Raw genomic sequence first — 15,061 nt, 5'->3', positions numbered from 1 at the left:
AATCTCTTACAAAAGGAGTCTTTGAACAACCTTTTGATAGTACTTTAGACTGTTTTATTTAGACTGTAGAATTTGACCGATATGCCATTAGAACTTAGAAAATTGCATACGTTAAAGGAGATCATTAAATGAATATTTAAGAAGTTTGACTAAAGAGTGAATTCTAATAATGATATACATGACAGAAAAAGGAAGAAAATTTCATTCCCTTTCAACTTCAACATTTCACATTAAGGGGATGGATTTTGGTACCTAGAATTGCCCTAAATAATTCACAAGTTGTTTATAGCATCCCCGGAAGAGTCAGGATTATGGGTCCTTTTAGTAATAGAGAAGGCAACTCTCTCAGTTGTGCCAATAATTCCATTTTCCCTGGTTTCCTTGTTAATTATCAGGTACTCTAATTTGGCATTTCTGGACATCTTCTCCCTTAAACTCTTGGAAAAAAGGGAAAGACTCTGTTGATTATTCATTTTTTACCAAGTGTTCCTGACCTCAGCTGACATCTCCATTTCTATCATAAGGGGTTAATGGAAGTAACCAGTAACTTGAAATAACCCAAAAGACATTTAGGCTAGATGTAGTCCAGTGAGGTGTTCAGTCCATTTCTGATCAATACTATTTTGTAGGGTGGCACAGCAATAAGTCAATCAATCAATGATATTTATTGAGTGCTTACTGTGGGCAGATCATTATACTTGGTGTTTTGGAGAATACAATACAGTGGATTTGGTAGAAACAATCACTACCCTCAAGATGCTCCTTATTATTATTATTGTGGCATTTGTTAAGCTCTTACTATGTGCCAGGTACTGTACTAAGCACTGGAGTAGACAGAAAATAATCAGATTAGACACAATCCATGTCACTCATGGGGTTTACATCTTAATCCCCATTTTAATGATGAGGTAACTGAGGCACAAAGAAGTTAAGTGATTTGCCCAAGGTCACAAAGCAAAAAAGTGGCAGAGTTGGGCTTAGAGCTTAGATCATTCTGACTCCCAGGCCCATGCTCTATCTACTAGACCATGCTGCTTCAGCAATCCACTTCAATATCCACAAATATTGAAAGGGCCAAACTTCGCCATAGTGAGTTAGATGTGATTTTACCCCTCTGCAGAGGTCTTTCAATTGACAGGACTCTATATGTCTTGGGAGGCCACATCAGCAAATATCTTTCCTACTTGTTCTCAAAGTGAATTTGTGAGAAATTATGAGAAGCAGTGTGGTTTAGTGGAAAGACCATGGGCCTGGTAGTCAAAGGACCTGGGTTCTAATCTCGGCTTCACCACCACCTGTCTGTTGTGTGATCTGGGGCAAGTCACTTAACTTCTCTGTGCCTTCAATTTCCTCATCTGTTAAATGGGAATTAGGACAGTGAGCCCCATGTGGGACAGGGACTGTGTCCAACCCAATTATTTCGCATTTACCCCAGTGCTTAGTACCGTGCCTGGCACATAGAACGTGCTTAACAAATACCCCAATTTTTTAACAAACAATTGTGACTACTGTCATCTTAAACATTTCCACGTTTCAGAAATGATTGTTTCTTAACTTTTTCAGCACGATGAACTAATAAGTTTTACAGAAAAAAAAATACTTTTGCATTTAATTCTTATTTAGATTTTTAGATTTTAGTTTAAGACTTTTTTTAACTTACCATTGGTAAACCATTCCACCAGTCAATAACTGATTATCTCATTTGCGAAAAATAATCTGGCAACCACCAGTTGATTCATGATTGAGTCTTATTTTATTCCTTTAGCTGTAAACACAATCCTTTGTTTATCAATGACATTTCTTCCCCACTTACAATGTACTCAGCACCAGGAAAGTGCAAGGATATAGATTCTGGTCAGTTCTGGATGCACAGTGGTAAATAAAGTGAGAAGCTGTTTGGTCTAGTGGATAGAACATGGACTTGGGAGACAGAAAGATCTGGGTTCTAATCCTGGTTCCACCACTTGTCTGCTTTGTGATCTTGGGGAAATCACTTAACTTCTGTCTGCCTCAATTACCTCATCTGTAAAATGGGGATTAAAACTGTGAGCTCCATGTATGATATGGACTGTACCCTAACCTGACTAGCTTGATACAACCTTACTGTATCTAGCCCAGTGTTTAGTTCAGTGTCTGGCACATTGTAAGCACTTAGCAAATACCATAAAAATTATAAAAATAAGTTATTATAGCACTCCATCTTGTACTTGCAGGAGTTCATAATATTGAGCCATGTAAATGAATGCATTTATTTTGGAGATAATAGAAATTGAGAAGACAATCAGAATTTTGGGATTAAGATCCAGAACACATATTCAGATAACATGAGAGACAGAGATGTCACTGAGAGGCTGAGAATAGAGAAAATCATGGCTTGTGTCATGAGGTATGTGTCAAGATTTCAATTTGGAGAGAAATGATCTTGGGTGGAGAAGCAGTATGGCCCATTGGATAGAACATGGGCCTGGGTGTCAGAAGGACCTTTGTTCAAATCCCAGCTCTACCACCTGTCTGCTGTGTGACCTTGGGCAAGTCACTTAACTTCTCTGTGTCTCAGTTCACTCATCTGTAAAATGAGAATTAAGAATGTGAGCCCTCTGTACAGGGACTGTGTCCAACCTGATTGTCTTGTATCTGCTTCAGCACATAGGAAGGTGCCTGGTACAAAATAAGTGCTTAATAAATCCCACAAGTATTGTTATTGTTATTATTATTATTATTATTATTGTTATTATTTTATGATGAGTTGAGGTAAACCAAGTTATAGCTTACTAGAATAGCCCTACGGCTATTAGATCTGACCGGGAGCCTGATTATTATAGCATCAAACTTACTGACGTGTGCAGTTTGCACCTTGTGTAAAGAATGTGTTGAACTTAATGTCCTTCATCATATTGCTTCCTGTGATCACAGGTGAGCCAGAAGCCTAGGCTTCAAGTGAAGACCTAAATGTTGACACCCCTTCAGGGTGTCCCAGTGAGATGTCTTCTAAGAGCAAAAGACATTGGAACTGTAACTGGTAAATTTGGGCTATTATGCGGAGGAAGCTCTGCCGTTTACTGTTACCTGAAAGGATGAATGAGAAAGCCCTGGATATCCATTTCAAACAGGGATGCCCACTCTGGTTTCAGTCTGTACTTGGCTGTTCACTCTTATCTGACAGGATGACCCAGACAGCCCGAGCAGAAGGAGACCATTTAAATGGGGACGCTCGTGTTGATTTTAAGCCCGTCCTTGGGCTGAATACTGATTTGAGATTGATCATCCATGGTAGGAAATTCTCTACTTCCCTGGTTTGAGGGCTTAATGGTGCCAGAGATCTCATTGTCCCTGGGCTGAGACCTTACTACAAGCAGGATCCTTACTATTAATGTTTTCTATTCACTAATTCATTCATTCATTCAATTGTATTTATTGAGCGCCTACTGTGTGCAGAGCACTGTACTAGCGCTTGGGAAGTACAAGTTGGCAACATATAGAGACGGTCCCTACCCAACAGTGGGTTCACAGTCTAGAAGAGATACATGGCCCATACGGGGATTGAACCCACGACCTTGGCGTTATTAGCACCACGCTCTAACAAACTGAGCTAACCGGCCGCTATAATAAATGTTTATAATAAATAATAAATTTAAATAAATAAGTAAATGTAAATAAATAATAATAAATAACAAATAAATGTAATAAATGTTTCCTTACTGGAATACTGAATATCGTGGCTTATTCCATCGGTAAAGCCGAGTCATGAACCCCTTTCTCCCTAGATGACTCTTCTGGGACGTAACACTGATCCAAAAGGAAATATAAATCCTGAGGAATGTCTGGGGCTTTGGTGGACCAGGACACTTCAAAGCACGGAAAACACTGGAAATGAACAAGTTAATACTAAAGCAATTCCACCGTAACTAAAATGAGCAATAAAGGCATAGGAACATCCATTTTACTGAAAAGAAGTAGCTGGACAGTTTGGGTCTTAATTTAAAAGCATGCAAATAAGCCGATTGTTTACCTGGCCTTTCCAGGTCTGCATATAGGATGCAAGCCCTCAAAAGCTGCAAACCAACTAAAATGAAGATCTTCAAATACAATGTACAAAAGAAAAGATACCCAAAAAATATGATCACCACAATGGAAAAATAACATGGATATTTCCTCTTCTCCAAGTCATGCGTCTGCCTCGTATTTTATAGTTACAAAAAGGCTCCAGGCTCCAATGTATCAGGACTTTGGAGGCCTCTTTTTCTCCCACTCCCCCAGACTCACCGGAAAAGGAGGAGGTGTCGGTTTCCTTCTCGTCCCCCAATGTCGCTTTCGCACTATCCCTCGTCCCCCTTCCCTTTCCTTCGCTTCCTTTGAAGCCCACATTATTCGCCTCTACAACCCCCTCCAGATTCTTGTAGCTATCATCTACCGGCCCCCCGCCCCACTTCCAACTTCTTTAACAATTTCGATGCGTTTCTTACCTTCCTTCTCTCCTTTTCCATGCCCACTCTGATCATGGGAGACTTCAACATCCACATAGATATCCCTGGTGACTCCTCTGCCGCCCGCCTTCTATCTCTCCTTGACGCTGCCAACCTCTTGCTCCACCCTACCTCATCCACTCACCAACTTGGTCACACCCTCGACCTCATCATCTCCTACCACTGCACTGTCTACACCCTCACCAACTCTGAAATCCCTCTCTCTGATCATAATCTTCTCACCTGCCTCCTCACTCACACTCCTTTTCCCTGTAAATCCATATTACTTCCTCATAGAGATCTCTGCTCTCTTGACTCCATCCATCTTTCTGAGCGCCTCACACCCCACCTCTCTACCCAATCTTGATGATCAGATTACTGCTCTCAACTCTACCCTATTTACTAAGCTAGATTCGCTTGCTCCCCTTTCCCTTCGCCGCTCTTGTACCACTAACCCACAGCCCTGGATCACTATCACTGTCCACCTCCTTCGCTCATATGCTCGAGCTGCTGAACGCTGCTGGCGAAAGTCTAAACACCATGCCAACCTCGTTCACTTCATGGTTGTCCTTTCCTGCCTTAACTCAGCCTTCTCCTCTGCCAGACAAAACGATTTCTCCTCCCTTATTGATACCCATGCCCATCATCCCTGTCAGCTCTTCTGTACATTCAACTCCCTTCTCAGGCCCCCCGTTCCTTCCCCTCCTCCTTCCCTCACCCCCAACGATCTGGCCTCACACTTCATTAATAAAAATAAATCAATCAGGTCTGAGCTCCCCAAAGTTACTCCCCCCGCCCCTTCTCCAACTCCCCGGCCATCACGGCTCTCCACTACTCTCCCATCCTTCTCAGCAGTATCCTCAGAGGAGATCTCCTCCCTCCTCTCAAGTGCTACTCCGGCCACCTGTGCTTCTGACACCATTCCCTCTCATCTCATGAAATCTCCCGCTCCATCCCTTCTCCCCTCCTTAACTTCCATCTTCAACTGCTCACTCTCCACTGGTTCCTTCCCCTCTGCCTTCAAACATGCTCATGTCTCTCCCATCCTAAAAAACCCTCTCTCAACCCCACCTCACCTTCTAGTTATCGCCCCATATCCCTCCTACCAGTCCTTTCCAAACTCCTTGAACGAGTTGTCTACACGCGCTGCCTCGAATTCCTCAACACCAACTCTCTCCTCGACTCCCTCCAGTCTGGCTTCCGTTTCCATGGAAACTGCCCTCTCAAAGGTCACCAATGACCTCCTCCTTGTCAAATCCAACGGCTCTTATTCTATCGTAATCCTCCTCGACCTCTCAGCTGCCTTCGATACTGCGGATCACCCCCTTCTCCTCAACACGCTATGCGACCTAGGCTTCACAGACTCCATCCTCTCCTGGTTCTCCTCTTATCTCTCCGGTCGTTCATTCTCAGTCTCTTTTGCAGGCTCCTCCTCCCTCTCCCATCCCCTTACTGTGGGGGTTCCCAAGGTTCAGTGCTTGGTCCCCTTCTGTTCCCGATCTACACTCACTCCCTTGGTGAATTCATTCGCTCCCACGGCTTCAACTATCATCTGTACGCTGATGACACCCAGATCTACATCTCTGCCCCTGCTCTCTCCCCCTCTCTCCAGCTTCGCATCTCCTCCTGTCTTCAGGACATCTCCATCTGGATGTCTGCCTGCCACCTAAAACTCAACATGTCCAAGACTGAACTCCTTGTCTTCCCTCCCAAACCCTGCCCTCTCCCTGACTTTCCCATCTCTGTTGACGGCACTACCATCCTTTCCATCTCACAAGCCCGCAGCCTTGGTGTCATCCTCGACTCCGCTCTCTCATTCACCCCTCACATCCAAGCCGTCACCAAAACCTGCCTTTCTGGAGAAAGACAACAAAACAACACATGCAGACAGGTGTCAAAACCGTCAGAATAAATAGAATTATAACTATATGCACATCATTAATAAAATAAATAGCGTAATAGGCCCATACTCTGTCTAATGTGAAGTGGTAGAAACTCCCACCCGAGCCAGGAAAATCAGGCTCCAGTCTGGACTCAGGCACTGACTTACAGCAGAAGAGAAAGACACAATCCCTTTATCTTGCATAGCTTGTAATCTAATTGGGGAGAGAGGAGACTATAAATTGTCAAACATACAGTAAGCAATTAATTGGATAATATCCAGTCACCGATGTAGCCTGGGCCTTAGTTTCCTCATTTGTATAATGGGCATAATTTTCCTTGCTTTAACCCACTTGACTGGAAGGCAAAGAGAACAAATGAGAATAGAGCTTGGTGACAGACAGGTACTTCTGGAAACTCGGAGAATTTTTCCTTTATCAATCTCATTTTATAGGTGAAAAAACTGAGGTAAAGAAGAGTTTAGTGGTTCAATATCACAGAGCAAGCTAGTGGCACAAGAAATAGAACTCCCCCTTTCAGTATGTTTTTGGGTACAAGAAAAGACTGTCCTGATCCTGAGGGAGTCTACACCTGTCTATATAGCAGCGTGGCTCAGTGGAAAAAGCCCGGGCTTGGAAGTCAGAGGTCATGGGTTCAAACTCAGGCTCCTCCGATTGTCAGCTGTGTGACTTTGGGCAAGTCATTTAACTTCTCTGTTCCTCAGTTACCTCATCTGACAAATGGGGATTAAGACTGTGGGTCCCCCCACCTGGGACAACCTGATCACTTTGTATCCTCCCCAGCACTTAGAACAGTGCTTTGCACATAGTAAGTGCTTAACAAATGCCATCATCATTATCAGCACTTAGAACAGTGTTTTGCTTAATAAATGTCATTATTATTATTATTATTATTATTATTATTATTATTGTTGTTGTTGGCATACAAATAAGAAAGGAATATCCATAGGTACTAGTCTCCAAGGCTACTACACCTTACTGAGACCTCTGCTGAATTTCGAGTTGGAGCAATGAAGATGTTAAACTGACATACTTTGGTAGTATTAACAAGAGAAAGTCCTTAACTTGACCTCTTTTTCCCAGTGCTAAGAACAGGCCCTGAATCCCAGTGGTTGTTATCGATCTCCACTCTAACAAGATGCATCGGGCTTTATTAACATTGATTGGGTGCTGAGAGATGGGCAATTATACAACTTGAAAGCACTTTTTCTTCTACCTCATAAATGAGTTGCAAAGAACCTAATTAGACACAGCAGAGTGTAAATAAGCACACACTTGGGGCAATAATTAATTTCCTTCCAACCTATCTTTGTAGTCACAGTTCAGGTCTGTTTGCAATAACCATCGAGCTCTTACCCTTGGGAAGGTACTATTTGTTAAGTAGAAAGCTTTTTCTAGGATGGGATGCCGAGGTCCCCTTCAGCAGGAGTAAAGCAGTGACTTGCCGAATGTCTATGAGTTTTTCCCATTCATTGTAAAGGAAATCATTCCTCTCTGGAATTGGCATATTAGATAAATTAGACAAGGGCTAGGAGATGATAAAGTATCAATCAATCACTTAATTAATCGCATTTATTAAGTGCTTACCTTATGTACAATACTGTACTAAGTGCTTGGGAGAATACAACAGAGTTGGTAGACATCTTCCCTGACGAAGATTACAGTCTAGAGGGGGAGAAATAACTAGGAGTTTGGAAAGGGAACTGTCGAGTGAATGGAATGCAATGGCTTAATGGTGGTATTATCAATCCATGGAGAGTGCCATTATAGTGAATGCCAATGTCTGGGTGCGTTCTATTCTTGCTCTGCTTAGCATCAGAGCAGTAGAATCATGACTGTATTATCATGACTGTTCCTGTCTGTTTATTGACAGAATGTGTCTGTTTATTGTTATATTGTACTCTCCCAAGATTTTAGTACAGTACTCTGCACACAGTAAGCACTCAATAAATATTACTGACTGACAGATTGATTGTCCAGATCCTTTTACCACTAGAGCTGCCATACTGTCCCACCAGCCAACTTTCTGGAAACTAAGATTCCAGACTCTTACACAAATGCCATTTGTAATCATAAACCAGTCAGTCAGGCAATCATATTTATTGTGTGCTTAGTGTGCAGAGCACTGTATTAAGCACTTGGAAGAGTAAACATAACAGAGCTTGTAGAGCCTTTTCCTGCCCACAAGGAGATTGCAGTCTAGAGGGGGAGATAGATATTAAAAGAAATTGTGGATATGTACATAAGTGCAGTGGGGCTGAGGGTGAGGTAAAAAAGATTACAGAAGGGAGAGGGAGTAGAGGTTAAGAAGGCTTGTTTTGCTCACACCGTGGCCAATTTTTATCCTGTGTTACCGCATTGGGCAGGGTCTGGATTCCCTCACTAATATACAACATAGATAAATGTACCTGTAACAGTCAATCAGTCAGTCAGTCGTATTTATTGAGCACTTTCTGAGCACTTTCTTAACTCAGAGCACTGTATTAAGCGCTTAGCTGAGTACAATATAACAATAAATGGACACATTTCCTACCCACAATAAGCTTAGATTCCAGAGGGGACTAGAATGTAGAAGTAACTAAATGCAATGTACTCACTGTACTAAGTGGTTTGGAAGAACAGAGAAGAAAAGGAGGAAAAAGAGAGGGAGAAGCAGAGAGAGAGAGGGAAACAAAGAAATAAAAACAATCCAAGGGATTCACAGAAAGAGTCCTAGCACAGTTGTTTACAATTGCTTATTGGTAATTATCTAGCAATTAGAATTTGAACTAGATTCAACTTCATGCCCCCTTGTTCTCTTCCTTCTTGTGATTTTCCATCAGAAATGCTTGAAAAAAGTAGCTACACCTTTCCTTGGATTCAAGGCGCCTTCACGTGGCCACCATGGATTATGCTCTATTTGCTCCCTGTATTTCATATTGGACAATACTTTCATCCCCAAATGGATAGAATGTTCAGCACCGTTCCTCATCGACCTTCCTATCGCCCTGGATTTCACAAATGCCATTAAACATTACAGGGCTTCTGAATTACAAAATTCTCAGAAAAATTCAGTTGTAAAGCCAAAATTGTCTTGTACTATAATTTCTCCCTTAAGTGCTATGGGTGACTGTCTCAATCAGATATAACTCCTAGTAAATAACAAATCCATTTGAACCATTACGTGCAGCAAAGCCTTACCATCCACATCGAGACTATCATATTTCCTCATTTGTTTCCTGCCTATTGACTTTGATTTCTGTTTCTGCTGGTCCAACTCACTGGGTATTTATAAGAATATCCACGCTGGAAAATGATATGGTTTCTAAGTGTGCTTTTCTGTCCTAAGTGCCTCTGCGGCCATGGGTCTTACTAATATAAACCTGATAATCTCAAGTTGTGGTCTCAGCAGATAAAGCAATCTACTCACCCAACTCCAAGCCTACCCTTGAAATCAGTCGATGGATGTGTGGTATTTTTGGAGCACTTACTATGTGCAGAACACTGTACTAAGCACTTAACAGAATACAATTCAACAGAATTGATAGACACGTTCCTTGCCCACAATGTAAACTTTGTAATTTATGTCATCCTGAAAGAGAACAATCCAGCCTCCCATCCCAGGCTTTCAGGAAATATGTTCTACTCTACCTTAATCCTCCTCGACCACTTAATCAATGAATCCGTCGATGCTATTTATTGAGTGTTTGCTGTGTGCAGAGCACTGCCCTACATTCTTTGGAGAGGACAATATAATAGAATGGGTAGATACATTCCCTGCTCTCATGGAGTTTACAGTTTAGTGGAAACATGGTCTAACCTTGATTTTACTGATGCAGTTCTCCCATGGTTCTCTTCTTCTCTCCATGGTTAGTCTTTCTCAGTGTTCTTCTTCTGCCTCTCAAGAGTTTAGTACTATGCTCTACATACAGTAAGCACTCAGTAAATACTCTTGATTGATTGGCACACAAATAATTGCACTGTGGCCCCTGTCTCCTCTCCACAAGTCCAGTAGATGGCCTCCAAGTAATCCAAAACATCTTTTATAGGATTTAAAATGAAACTGAGAATGCTTTTTGTTTGTTTTTTTACAGTATCTGTTAAGCCCTTATTATGTGCCAGGCTTTATACTACGCTTTGAGGTAGATACAAGAAAATCAGGTGGGACACAGTCCATGTCCCATATGGGGCTCATAGAATTAATCCCCATTTTACAGATGCGGTAACTGAGACACAGAGAAGTTGAGGGACTTGTCCAAGATCACACAACAGATGGCCATGGCAGAGAACAGGAAGCATTCAGCAACCACAAAGAGGCCAAAGAACCACATCCAGGCTGCACATTCTAGGAAGGAGATGGCTTTTTTCTCCTTGAAGATTGAATTAAATTTCTTTCCTTTTCCTTTTTAAAAATCACTTGGACCCTTCTCAGGAAATGAAAATACTGATTGCTAGAGACCTCAAAGAATCTCAAATCACACTAAAATTTGGGTACACAATATTATACTCAATTCTTTGGGTGGGAAAGTGGGTATTAGCCTACTTTTTCTTGTGGGTTTTCATTTCTCTTGTATTGGCCACCCCTGGATCATCGTAGTTATTGCTTGTTTCTGCAAGGATTGTCATGGGGCAGGTGGTGGGCTGAACAAAAGCCAATTCCCCCAATCAATTCTAATGCGGTGTCATTCTCCCAGGCCCTGAGAGGAACTGGGTTAAAGCTTGTTGGGTGGTCAGTGGTTAATAAAAAACTACTCTTGAAAATTTACATTTTCTAACTACACAATTTCTTGTGGGAGCCAATTTCCATGTTACTGATTTATTGATTGGTATATATTGATTGATATTCTTTGATTTATTGAAGACGTATGGCCTGGTGTCATCAGAGGACCTAGTTTCTAATCCCAGCACTGCCACGTGCCTGCTGTATGACATTGAGCAAGTCACTTGGCTTCTCTTTGCTTCAGTTTTCTCAACTGTGAAATGAGGATTCAATATCTGTGACCTGGATACTACTATAGTTTTTCTCTGGGGATGAAATAATCATTTGGTATGATTTCTGTTCACTTATTTAAAGAAAGACCCTCTGGTTCTTCTTAATTACCACTTTAGATATTAGGAAGAATTTTCAAAAGCAGCAGTAGACTTCCAACCTTATCTCTTTTCTTAAGTGTGTAATAAGATAATAACACCTTGAGTATATCATTTGCATCCAAAATCCTCTGACAAGTATTACTTAAATTGTTTTCTTCACCTTGATTTTCCATTCGTCTTTAAACAATTATTTTCCTGTTCTTCGGCTAGAGAGTAAGAAAGGAAGTTCTTCTAGTTGCAGTGGGAAACACACTGAATCACATTTAGGTGAATGCTGCTTGAATTTTAAGAAGTAGCTAAAGTTTTAGAGTTACATCTTATCTAGCCAGACATGGATCTAAAAAAGATATGAAAATATATGAAATGCTAGTATTAACTTTGTCTAGAGACATTCGTGTTCTTTAATTTCTATTAATTTTCCCCAAAACAATGAAAACACAACAAGGAGGAAATTCTTGTACCTTCTATATGCAAGCAAAACGCACCTGCAATTGCCAGTCATAACAGCTGTGATAGCTTGATGCCATTCCCTTGACAGGTTCAGAAAGGAAGGGAAAGGAGGGACAACAGAAGAGAAGCGTAGATAAGGATTTTACAAAATTGCCAAACCCCGAGGGGAAAGGGAAGAGGTAGGGAGGGAGGCATGAAAGAGAGTATCAGGCCCTTAGCTTTTTCAATTTCAATTCTTTTGATGTTCCCTCTATGAATTTGTCCGTCTCAGCCCACTCTGTGTCTCTAATTTCTCACTCTCTTCTGTGATTCTGGAAAGTCCTTGTGGGCAGAAGTAATTAGGACTTTTCAATCTGGAAATAGGAAGGGTGACAAAGGCCCTGACAGAAATGGATAAAATCATGAAAGGGGTGGGGAAAGGGAAGCACGGAATTGTTGTTCACCACTTAACTGTTGTGTGACCTTGGGCATCTCTCAATTTCTCTATGCCTCGGTTATCTTATCTATAAAATGGGGATTAAGACTTTGAGCCCCATGTGGCACTTAGAATGTGTCCAACAGGATTAGATTGTATATACTCCATTGTTTAGTACAGTTCCTAGCATATGGTGAGTGCTTAACAAATGCCATGAAAAAAAACAAACAAAAACAAATCCCACAGCACCAGCACTAAGGTGTCTACTCATCGAGTTTTATGCCAGGCAATCTGTTTTTAAATCTGGTCTGTTTCTGTCTATTGTCTGGCGTGCATGTGACATCAATCAACCAATTGGAGGTATTTATTGAATGCTTACTTTGTGCAGAGCACTGTACTAAGTGCTTGGGAGAGTACAGTGCAAACAAGGTTGGCAAACATGCCCCCTGCCCTCAAGGAGCATGCCTTTATGTCCAGAGGATTTTATTAATAATAATAATGATATTGGTATTTGTTAATATTTGTCTGAACACGCCAGACACTATACTAGGGGCTGGGGTGAATACAAGAAAATAGGTTTGGTTGCAGTCCCCATCCCACGTGGGGCTCACAGTCCCCATTTGACAGATGAGATAACTGAGGCACAGAGAAGCGAAGTGATTTTTCTAAGACCACACAGAAGACAAGTGGTGGATCCAGGATCAGAATTCATGACCTTCTTACTCCAAGGTCTGTGCTCTATCCACTGCTTCTCCGTTTTGATTAGTTTTCTGGCTAGGAAGCCAGTGCCCATGATCAAAGGAATCTGGGAAGGGAAGGCAAACGCCCTGGTAAGATGGAACAGGGGAAGAAATCAGGCATCTCCCTGGAAAAACACTATAAGATTGGGTAGAATCAGACAGACTGTTGTAAAATGATACATGGGATGTCCCTCTAGACTGTAAACTTAGTGTGGGCAGGGAACATGTCTGCCAACTTTGTTATAGTGTACTCTCCCAAGATCACAGATGAATAAATTAGAAACAGCATGCAGAAAGACAGACTGACGGTGACCATAAACATAAACTTCATTTGACTGATCCCTTAATCAAATAGATCAAGCTTAATTATTTTTACAGATTTATTACTTTTTATCTCAGCTGAAAAGTCACATTTTAGTGGCTCTCAAAAAAGTGGTCAATAAGTAGATCAGAAGTTCTGAGAACTCACCTCTAAGAAGGCTCTTTATTTTGTCCACTTAGATTATTTTGCGGGAAGTAACCAAACTCCTGAAGCTTCTGGACCAGCTTAGAAGGCAGAAAGGAGAAGGGTCTTTCCTTGCTTTAAACTGTCTTCAAGTGGAAAAAGTAAATTTATTCCAGGTCTTTTGAAGCCTGGAATTGTCCAGTTAATTATAAAATAGATCCCCTTTGTCCTCCCCTGGCTCCTAAGCCTCACACGTTGAGAGATAATTTTCTCAGGGGTTTGAGTACTTTGGATCCAGGTCCCTGAAGAATCACAAATCCAGATAGTTTCCATGTGGTGAAGAAAAAAAGTTACCATGACCTTTCTGGTACTGGAATTTTGAGTGCTTCTCAAAAGACCTATTTTATTATTACTATTATTATCAGCATTATTAATGATAATAATAACTGTGGTATTTGTTAAGTGCTTACTATGTGTCAAGCATTGTACTGAGCTCTAGGGTAAATACAAGATAATCAGGTCAGCAGCATGACACAATAGATAAAGCACAGGCCTGGAAGTCAGAAGATCACCGGTTCTAATATCGACTCCACCACTTGCCTGCTGTGTGATCCTCATAAATCACTTACTTCTTTGTGCCTCAGTTACCTCATCGCTCCCCACTTGTCTGTTGTGTGACCTTGGGCAAGTCACTTCACTTCTCTGGGCCTCAGTTACCTCACGTGTATAATGGAAAATGGGATTTGAAACTGTGAGCCCCACATGTGACGGGGATTGGGTCCAACCCAATATGCATGTACCACAGAGCTTAATACAGCGCCTGGCACACAGATACCACAATTATTGTTTTTCATTCATTCATTCATTCAATCGTATTTATTGAGCACTTACTGTGTTCAGACTTTACTGTAGGAGTGTACCTACAACAATAAACAGACACATCCCCTGCCCACAGTGAGTTTACAGTCTAGAAAGCAGAGGAAAGGCCCCACATGGAGCTCACAGTCTAAGTAAGAAAGAGACACAGGTATTGAATCCCCATTTTGCAGACAAGGGATTAGAGAAGTTAAATGACTTATTTTTTTAAAGTTAAGTAATTTTCCTTACACAAACTCCCTGGGAGAGCTGTGACTTCCATCAATTTCATTTCAAGTCTGGCCTATGACTGACATGGTTCAACCATCCCCCTCTCAAGGTCAAGGAGTACCAGGGATCAGTGCAGGTCCTCCCCACTCATTCAGGTGAAACAGGCAACACCCTCCTCTCCCTATCCTTCAGCCACAAACACAGGTTTGTAAAACACCCAAGTTCTCTCCAGTGTGAAGGAGAGAGATGGAGAACAGAGCTCACTATATTTTGTTGGAATATTAAGTAGAAAAAGAATTGAAAAAGCTCAAGTTGACTTTCAGAAGATCGGCAGACCACACCAAGCTGAAGGTCCATAAAGTGGTTGGGGTGTTCAGCTTTCTGTACAGCTATGAGCTCTGGACCTACCCCAGAAGACCAATTGGACTTATTAAACAACCTCCCAGCATCAACTACAAAACGGACTCAACATCAAATGGTGAGACCAAGAT

General features: G+C 41.6%; 1 non-coding gene across 1 annotated transcript; it reads right to left on the bottom strand.

Moving 5' to 3' along the window:
* Positions 1 to 3,525: 3,525 nt before the first annotated feature.
* On the bottom strand, positions 3,526 to 3,599 carry TRNAI-AAU. Its single transcript has one exon. It is a non-coding gene; the product is annotated as a tRNA-Ile (tRNA).
* Between the last annotated feature and the right edge of the window lie 11,462 nt (positions 3,600 to 15,061).

This window comes from Tachyglossus aculeatus (genome assembly GCF_015852505.1).
Source record: "Tachyglossus aculeatus isolate mTacAcu1 chromosome 12 unlocalized genomic scaffold, mTacAcu1.pri SUPER_6_unloc_2, whole genome shotgun sequence".
NCBI classification, from domain to species: Eukaryota; Metazoa; Chordata; class Mammalia; order Monotremata; family Tachyglossidae; genus Tachyglossus; species Tachyglossus aculeatus.
The sequence above is the reverse complement of the archived record's forward strand: the minus strand, read 5'-3'. Positions and strand labels throughout refer to the sequence as shown.